Consider the following 8647-nt stretch of genomic DNA (forward strand, 5'->3'; position numbering starts at 1 on the left):
CTCAGTTTTCATACATCTGAAAAAGTTTTATGTCACCTTGTTTTTGAAAGATATTTTCCTTGGGTATAGAAGTCTACATTGATGGTTTTATTCTTTCAGTATTTTAAAGATGTTTCTTTGTCACCTAGCCTACTTATGTTCTGCTGTCATTCTGATATTTGTTTCTTTGTACATAATGTGTCTTTTATTCCCCCTGGTTGCTTTTTCGTTTTGCTCTTCGTCACTGGTTTTAAGTAATTTGATTAATATAAGCCTTGGTGTAGTTTTCTCCATGTTTCCTCTTTTTAAATTTTTATTTTATATTGGAGTACAGTTGATTAACAATGTTGTGTGAGTTTCAGGTGTATAGCAAAGTGATTCAGTTGTACATATACATGTATCTTTTCTTTTTCGAATTCTTTTCCCATTTAGGTTATTATAGAGTAATAGAAATAGAAATGAAAAATAATGGGATTTTCACATAAGAATGCAGATTTCCAGCTATTCTTGAAACATCTTTCCTGGGGATATCTCAAAACAACAGGAAGGTATTTAGAAGGCTAACATTTAGCAATCAAGGCTTTGCATGGGGGGTGAGAGTGGGGCTGGGTATTTTCGTCATTGCCCCCAGTTCCACGCTCCATTCTTCTCCATCCTGCCCTGGTCCCATGATGCTGACTTCTATGACTGCATCCACAGACTTCCTGGCCCTCTGGCTTCCTGTTGAGTTCAGCCAATCAGAGGCACTGGAAAGGAAGTAGAAGGTGGAAGGAAAGTTTGGCTTCCTATTTTCTGACTGGCTACAGGTTGGCCAAATCCTTCTTCAAAAGGCTGTAGCTTTTGGTAAATGCTTATCCATACTTATCCATCCTTATCTATACTGTTCTCTCTGTGGGTTCCAGTGACTCTACCTAAGTGCAAGGGGCTGGGAAACATAGAGAAACCAGTGGAATACTTGGTAGACATTATTGCCCCAGCTACAGAGACTCCAGCAAGAACCTTAATTCCTCAGTACCAGGCTAAGATGTGACTCACAAGTTGTTTCCTAAAACTCCAGTGGGAAAGAGGGCATGATAGAACTCTGGAATACTTGCTTTGCCCTTTCCCAATGAGTTTTTACTTGTTTTTGTTTTTCTGAAAGGGAAAGAGGGATGGGAGGGAATCATTTTTGAGGCACCATCCCCAGATTAAGGTGTAATTGTATTCTTAGAGATTCTCTTATGTTTGCATCCTGTCTTTCAGAAGAGTATTTCATCAGTATGCTTAGGAGCACCGCCCTCGGTCTGGTCTATTTACACAAACTGTTTTGACAGCTCTGAGCAAAAGGGTCCCTAAAGGAAATATTAGATACCACCATATCATTCTATTCTAATCATATTTTTCACTCTCTCTGATCTCAATTTAATAGTATTCAGCCCTGGAGCACAAATACACACTCTTGCATACATGCATGTATGTGCTTTTTTGCACACTAACTCAACCTGCGTTTCTCTGTGCTTTTCTGCAACAGCTATGTGGTCTCTACCTGCAGCCTTCTAAATATTTAGTGATGAGCATAGTCTACTTAGTTGGTTAGTTGGTTAATTAGATCAACAATCACTTTGTTGAAAAGGTGGTGCACAGGAAAAAAACTGGAATCCTGGAAGAAGTAAATGTTCTTGGATTTTAGATTTATAATATAAAGATAAAACCCACCTACCAGGATTAAGAAAAGCAACAGATATGTAGGGTAAATTCACTACCCCAGAGTTGAGTATAGGTCAAAGTGCAAGAAGAAATAGACACAACTCCATGACAGGCTTATATTTTAGAAAAAAATAAAGAAGAAAGATTAATCATTGATTCATTTAGATCTCAAATATTGTTCATTTCAAATATTGTTCTGAAAAACAACAGAAAAAATAATTAAAAACTATGCTCTAGAATTTAATGTTTTCATGACTAAATATTTCACATGCCTCTGAAACATTTTATGTTTAAAGTATAGGGTTTGCACTCTGGTTTCTCTTCAGATCATATAAATCTTCCGCCTTTTAAAGTATAGGGTCCACCCCATGGTATGCTACAGAGCCAACAGACTCCTCAGGGGGCATGGCAGCCAACGAAGGCTCTGCCTCTGTGTCGTGGTGTGCACAGAGCTGCACCCCACTGAGGTATCTCCCAGATCTCCCATTCAGGGACTCAAAGGCTGAGGAGAAGGTCAGTTTCCCAGGACATTAAAATTGGGACATTCCATGAAGAAATGGTGACTACCAAAGACAAACTGTTTCAGCCAACATTATGACTGCCTGGTGGCCTGTGGTTGGGGAAGGGGACAGGAGCATAGTAATGCATCTACGGGTTAAATCTATCCTTGTTATTCATAGAATTACCATGATATTCTCAGTCACCAATTCCATCTCAATTCCAGGAGTTCTGGGCTGTGAATTGTGGATAGTAACCCGCAGTTCCATGGACTCTCCCCCACCTATTCCCTTCCCCAGATCCCCTCCCCACACGTTCCTTCCACTCCAAACTCCGTGATAAGAAACCAATTCTCCTTACTTATCATGGACGAAATCATCTCCTCCCCATAGCAACCACCAAACTATTTGGTAGTCCTTTTCACCACTTATGATTTCCAAATGATGCTTATCAATTCTGGAAATATATTTTTAAGGAGATTAGGAGATTGATAATTTGTCCTGGGAGTAGAAAAACAAATAGAAACACTCTTTATCACTTTGTTATGCACTGGTTTAATGTGATTTCTTAGCAATCTGTGTGTAGCAAACTGTTTCAATAAACATGGATCATCTGCTAAATCTTATCAATTGATGTACTTTGTCCATCTTCTTACTTGTTTTTCTATGACCCATGTTCCCCAGAGGGCTACAGCTACTTTCCTGTGGTAATATATAAAGAGAAGAGACCTCGGATTTTTGGTTCACTCTGTTTAATGTCACAATCAAAGTGTCATTGTGACTCACTAGCTTGAAGAGACATCTGCACCCCCACTTTCATTGCGGCATCATTCACACCAGCCAAAACATGCAAACAACCAGCCTAAGTGCCCATCCATGGGGGAATGGATACATGAAAATTGGCATATATACAATTTAGCCATAAAAAAGAAGGAAATCCTGCCTTTTGCAACAACACGAATGGACCTTGTGGGCATTATACATTTTTTAAAAAATTTATTTTATATTGGAGTATAGTTGATTAACAATGTTGTGTTAGTTTCAGGTGTACAGCAAAGTGAATCAGTTATACATATACATGTATCTATTCTTTTTCAAATTCTTTTCCCATTTAGGTTATTACAGATTATTGAGCAGAGTTCCCTGTGCTATACAGTAGGTCCTTGTTGGTTATCTATTATAAATATAGCAATGTGTACATGTCAATCCCAAACTCCCAATCCATCCCTCCCCCTCTCCCCGCTGGTAACCAGAAGTTCGTTCTCTAAGTCTGTGAGTCTGTTTCTGTTTTATAAATAAGTTCCTTTGTATCATTTTTTTTAGATTCCACATGTAAGTGATATCATATATTTGTCTTTCTCTTTCTGACTTAATTCACTTAGTATGATCCTCTCCAGGTCCATCCATGTTGCTGCAAATGGCATTATTTCATTCTTTGTAATGGCTGAGTAATATTCCACTGTATATATGCACCACATCTTCTTTATCCATTCCTCTGTTGATAGACATTTAGATTGTTTCCATGTCTTGGCTTTTGTGAATAGTGCTGCTATGAACATTGGGATGCATTATCCTTTCGAACCATGTTTTTCTCCAGATATATGGCAGGCATTATCTTAAGTCAGACAGAGAAGGACAAATACTGTATGATCTTACTTATATGTGGATCTAAAAAGCAGAACTCACAGAAATAAAGAAAAGAATGATGTTTGCCAAGGGCTGGGGGGTGAGGGAAATGGTCAAAGGGTACAAGATTATAAAGGGTTCAGTTACAAGATGAATAAGCTCTGGGGATTCAATGTATGGCATAGTGACTATAGCTAACAATACTTTATTATATACTTGAAAGTTACTAAACAGTAGATCTTAAATGTTCTCACCACACACACAAAAGTAGTAATTATGTGATGTGATAGACATGCTAACTAACTTTATTGTGGTAATCATCTTGCAATATATTCATGGACCAAATCATCAGGCTGTACAACTTAAACATACACAGTGTTATATGTCAATTATATCTCAGTAAAGCTGGGGGTAAAAACACATGTTAGAAAAAAACCGAAGTACCATTGAGTAAAACATTCTCCTGCATATGTAACAATAGCTGTACTGAAACTTACCTCCTTTGTCAAATCTTCAATGAAAAAATGGACCTGGTGAACATCATCAGTGGACAATAGCAGGCCCAAGGAGAAACAATCCAGATGTGAAGGGTCTCCTGGTAGAATAGACCACTGATGAGATATTGCTGCCAAAAAATAGAATTTTAATCAGATGAAGTTTTCATATCTAGTTACCATTTTGTTGGAAATACAAGGGTCAGAGAATCATGTTATCACCACAGGAATGCAATCAGAAAAATCCAGAACCTGGAAAACTAGACAGAATAAATGCTCAGACTTCTTCAATAAATGGCGAGGAAAAATAAAAGAGGGAAGACTTCTAAATTAAGAGAATTAAGAAAATCAACTAGATGTGCGAGACTTTTTTGGACCCTGATTCAAATAAACCAACTGTAAAAAACAAACAAGAGGAACAACAAAAACTTTATGAGCCAATCAGGGAAACAAGCCTGGATATTTCATATTTTGAAGAGATTACTGTTGATTCTATAGGTGTGATATATATATATATATATATATATATATATATATATATTCCTTATCTTTTAGGGCTATGTATGGAAATAATTGTGGATTAGTTGCCGGGATTTCTGGGGTTTGTGGTAGAGGATGGGTAGGGATTTACAGGATAAAACAGGAGCAGCGTGAATTGATGTTTGGTGTAGCTGGAAGACAGATACATGGGGGTTCACTGCTCTCTACTTTCGTGTATGTTTGCAAATGTCCGTAATTATTTTTGAGTTAATTAAAAAAATCTTTCAAACAACAAGGTCCTGTATAGCACAGGGAACTACATCCAATCTCCTGGGACAAACCATAATGGAAAAAAATGTTAAAAAAGAATGTATATATGTGTATAGCTGAGTCACTTTGCTGTACAGCAGAAATTAGCACAACACTGTAAATCAACTATAGTTCAATAAAAATAAAATAAAAATTTAAAAATCCTACAGAAAAAAAATCTTTCATTTGCAATGCACTTGTGTTTACCACTACATACCTTGTTATAAAATTAGTAATTAATTATGCCTACTAATACTCTGAGCTACTCAACGGTTTGCAAAGCAGTTAAGTTCATTCTCTCCTCCCTCGCCCCGGATGATATTCAGCGAGGCAGGCGTCGTTCGAATCCTCACTTCACAGATGAGCCAAGGCAGCTAGTGAGCAGTGGTCCAGGCCTAGACTTTAAAGTCCTCCAACCCCAAATTCCGGGCTCCTCCCCCCAAACCGAGGAGCTTTACGAAGGAGGAGGGGAAGTGGGATGCGGGATGCAGAAGCGGCAGCGCCTGTAACGAGGCCCTGCTCGGCTGGAAGAGCTTTACTTGCCGCGGCCGCCAGATGGCGAAGGCTGCCCGCCGCCCGGACCCCGCAGCCTCCTCGGAACCGCTGCAGGAGCCACCGCCAAGAGCGCGGCGCCAACAGTGCGAGGAAATCTGGTCCAGCCTGGGGTTACAGAAGTTCCTGTGCGCGCCCCGCTGCCTTCACGAGAACTTCTAGAAGGACGCTAAGGACTTTTTAGGGAGACGAGGAAAATTTAAATGGCCGGGGGTGGGGGTGGATGTTCACATTCTGCTGCCCCAAATAAGCAGAGATCCGGCGCTTCGAGGGCGGCCAGAGGTCCATCAGAAGTCGGGCACTTTGGGGACCACCTCCAAGGGCCTGCTCCGTGTCTGGCGCAGCAACATCCTTCCCTCGGTGACTCGATGCGTCCTCGGCGACACGCAAAGGACTCCTAGGGCCGAAGGAGAAAGGGGGAGAGGGTGGAGGGGTCTCCAGAAGTTTACTTCTTTTAAGCTGTAATAAGGAGAAATTCAGTGACCACCAAGGTCAGAGTCCCCATCATGTTTAAAAAAAATGTCGTAGCTTCAGGCTGCCCACCAACCGCTCAGCTCACGGGCGGGGAAGGAAATCCAGCTCCTGCGGGTTCGGGCTGGCGGAACCCATGAGAACGCCAAGTGCAGGCGCTGCGCCCAGGCGTCCGCGAAGCGCAGGAGGGACTCCGACCCCCGACGAAGACCGGCGCAGGTGGACAGATTCCGCGGTTTCGAGTATCCCGGGGGCTAGACCGGCGGAATTCGTGCACTCGAAACCTTAAACCCAAGGGATGGGGAGTTCACATAAGGGGACTCGATCAGGCCCACCAACAGAGTTTTGCAAATTGCCTTTTAAAAGTGCCTCCCGATGATGCCGAAATCTCCGCGCGGTGAAAAGCCAAACTCTACGAGCTGGCTGGCAGCTGGGCGGGGGGACATCGTGGCGCGAGCGGGGAAAGGGAAGCGTCCAGGCCAGTGGAGAAAGAGTGATTTTAATTTTTGTCCCCACTGGAGACTCAATTTCGATTAGGGACAGGAGGGAATTTTTTATTTCGGAGCGTTTCCGTAACACCTGCAGAATTAAAAACAACAAGAACAAAAGAATAAACAACAAAAAAACTGGGCATCGTACCCGCCCCCCCTTGTTTGGTTCAGAAAGAAGGAAGAGCCTGCAGAGGAAAGGGAGGATCGTGAGTCTGCCTTTACCCCCAGGTTGAAAGTTAATCAGAGGCGGCTGGAAAGGAAGGAGCCTGGACCAAAAGCTGATCTGGAGCCTTGAAACTCCCCTTTGAGGAGTGGGGATGTGCATTGTTGCTGACTCCGAGCGGGCTCCAAGCCCCGGCCCTGGTTTACAGACTGAGAGTTTGGCTGCACCTTCCCCTCTTCCCCTATTTCTTTCCAGATTCTCCTTGCCTTTCCCAGTGGGTGGCTCCCCACCCCACCCCCCAGGATAGCTACCCCTCACCCCAGCGCTTCTGGGCTTCAGCACCCTGGAGGAGGAATCCCGGGGCAGCGAGGAGCGAACTCGTGCGGAGTGGGGGGCGGGGAAGGTCCAGCTCCGAGTTCTTCCCAAAGCAGAAAAGACTTCCTGGGGCTACGAGTGGAAGGCTTTTTTGTTTGCCTTCCTTTTAAAAACTCAGACAACCAAAAAGTGTTTGGCAATGTAAAGGACACGCGTGGAAAATGACAAACAATAGTATTTCCAAGTCAGAGTCGTGTCCTTTTTGCACTTCTTTTTCCTCTTTCGTTGCAGTTTGTCTAATTGCATATTTCTGTTTGGGGCTAGAACGGAGGCGAACCAGCGACCCCCCAAGCCGGTGCTCCCCCACCCAGACAGCCCTCGCCCTCGCGCCCCAGCGCAGGGAACGCCGCCTGCGAGGGCGCAAACGCTGGGACTCCGGCGGAGAATGTAAACAAACGGGGCGCCGAGTCCTTGATCTTTATTTAAATAGAGGCTTGTTTATCGGTGTCATCCTAGGAGGATTAATTAGATACATCTCTTCACAATTTGGTGTCTGACACTCCATCGTAGGAATGCCTTATCACAAGGTGTTAATTGGGGCCACTCAGCCACTTACGTTTCTATTAAACACTGTGAGGGACTTTTCACAAGTACCAGGTTCTTTTTACTGTACGGTGCAAAAATATACAGGACTGGAAATAGACTGGGGCCAGTGTCTGCTTTATCCCGGAGGTGATTAGCATTTGCTGTCTTTCTAGAGGGCAGAAGAGGAGAACACCGTTTCGAAATTCCATCGCATCTCCCAATACGCTCGGGTTCCTTGGGGTTGGGGCGGGGGGCGCGCAGACCGGGTTAGGGGGCTCCTAGTCCTCCTCCCCCAGTCTGAGTCTGTCATCCACAGTAAACACACATAAACCAAATTTCAAGGCTTTCGCTTCCAGCTCCAGTAAAATTCGGGGCGGTTTGGGCAAAGCGTTTTCAACAGGCATCGTCGGAGCCGCGGGGCTAGAGTCCGAGACCCCAAGGTCACAGGCGGCGCGAGAAGGACTCGGAACCGGGAAGGGCGGTGGGAACTGGAAACCGCGGAGAAGCGAGGTGCGAGCTCGCGGCGGCCTTAATTGGGCGCAGAAGGGGAGGAGGGCCGGGCCGATCGCTCGCCTCCCAGAACTAATCCTCTTAGCAGCTGCATTTCCGCGCCACGCAGTTAGCAGAATGACACTCCCGGCCAGACCTTTACCCCGGGAGCGTCGGGAGGGGGCTGGAAAGGATTGCAAGCCGGGCCAGAAGCCGTCTGCAGATAAGCGCGGCAGGATGTCTGGCTGGGGGACAAAGGGCCCTTCGCCGCACTCCTTGGTTTAACTCTTCCGCGGGCCCAGGCCCCTCCCGCGGATTGAGAGCCGAAAAAGCGGAGCTGAAAGCTAGGCAACCGGCTCCCCGGCCGCTGCTCGCAGAGTTGCGTTGCGCTCCCGCCGCATCCCCAGCGCCCCGGCCCGCAGCTGCCCCCGCTGCGGCGTCCGGGGCTCCGGGAAGAAGGAAGCCGCAGGTGGCAGCGGGAGCGGGGGTGGGGGCGGCCCGCTCCCGCCT

The sequence above is a fragment of the Eubalaena glacialis genome, chromosome 7, assembly GCF_028564815.1.
Source record: "Eubalaena glacialis isolate mEubGla1 chromosome 7, mEubGla1.1.hap2.+ XY, whole genome shotgun sequence".
In the NCBI taxonomy this organism is placed as follows: Eukaryota; Metazoa; Chordata; class Mammalia; order Artiodactyla; family Balaenidae; genus Eubalaena; species Eubalaena glacialis.